Genomic DNA, 1,804 nt, shown 5'->3' on the forward strand with positions numbered 1-1,804 from the left:
GTAACAGTACAATCACATAACAAGTGTTCTATTATTTCATAATGTTTAACGTGATGATAACTATGATAGTAACAGTACAATCACATAACAAGTGTTCTATTATTTCATAATGTTTAACGTGATGATAACTATGATAGTAACAGTACAATCTGATAACAAGTGTTCTATTATATTATAATGTTTAAATTGACGATAAATGTGATAGTAACAATACAATCAGATAACAAGTATTCTATTATTTTATAATGTTTAAATTGATTATAACTATGATAGTAACAGTATAATCTGATAACAAGTGTTCTCTATTCTATAATGTTTAAAGTGATGAGAACTATGATAGTAACAGTATAATCTGATAACTAGTGTTCTTTATTTTATAATGTTTAAATTGACGATAAATATGATAGTAACAGTACAATCACATAACAAGTGTTCTATTATTTCATAATGTTTAACGTGATGATAACTATGATATTAACAGTACATTCTGATAACAAGTGTTCTATTATATTATAATGTTTAAAGTGATGATAACTATGATAATAACAGTAAAATCTGATAACAAGTGTTCTATTATTTTATAATGTTTAAAGTGATGATAACTATAATAGTAACAGTATAATCTAATAATTAGTGGTCCCTATTTTATAATGTTTAAATTGACGATAACTATGATAGTAACAATACAATCACATAACAAGTTTTCTATTATTTCATAATGTTTAACGTGATGATAACTATAATATTAACAGTACATTCTGATAACAAGTGTTCTATTATATTATAATGTTTAAAGTGATGATAACAATGATAGTTACAGTATAATCTGGTAACAAGGTTCTCTATTTTATAATGTTTAAATTGATGATAACTGTTATAGTAACAGTACAATCTGATAACAAGAGTTCTATTATTTTACAATGTTTAAAGTGATGATAACTATGGTAGTAACAGCAAAATCTGATAACAAGTGTTCTATTATTTTATAATGTTTAAATTGATGATACTTATGATAGTAACAGTACAATCTGATAAAAAGAGTTCTATTATTTTACAATGTTTAAAGTGATGATAACTATGGTAGTAACATATTATATTATAGTAATAGTACAATCAGATAACAAGTGTTCTATTATTTTATAATGTTTAAAGTGATGATAACTATGATAGTAACAGTACAATCTGATAATAAGTGTTCTATCATATTATAATGTTTAAATTGATGATAACTATGAAAGTAACAGTAAAATCTGATAACAAGTGTTCTATTTTTTTATAATGTTTAAAGTGATGATAACTATGATAGTAACAGCACAATCTGATAACAAGTGTTCTATTATTTTATAATGTTTAAATTGATGATAACTATGATAGTAACAGTAAAATCTGAAAACAAGTATTCTCTATTTTATAATGATTAAAGTGATGAGAAGTATGATACTAACAGTATAATCTGATAACAAGTGTTATATTATATTATAATGATAAAAGTGATGATAACTATGATAGTAATAGTACAATCAGATAACAAGTGTTCTATTATATTATAGTGTTTAAAGTGATGATAACTATGATATTAACAGTAAAATCTGATAACAAGAGTTCTATTATATTATAATGTTTATATTGATGATACTTATGATAGTAACAGTACAATCTGATAAAAAGTGTTCTATTATTTTATAATGTTTAAATTGATGATAACTATGATAGTAACAGTACAATCTGAAAACAAGTATTCTCTATTTTATAATGTTTAAAGTAATGATAACTATGATACTAACAGTATAATCTGATAACCAGT

The sequence above is a fragment of the Limulus polyphemus genome, unplaced genomic scaffold, assembly GCF_000517525.1.
Source record: "Limulus polyphemus unplaced genomic scaffold, Limulus_polyphemus-2.1.2 Scaffold5898, whole genome shotgun sequence".
In the NCBI taxonomy this organism is placed as follows: Eukaryota; Metazoa; Arthropoda; class Merostomata; order Xiphosura; family Limulidae; genus Limulus; species Limulus polyphemus.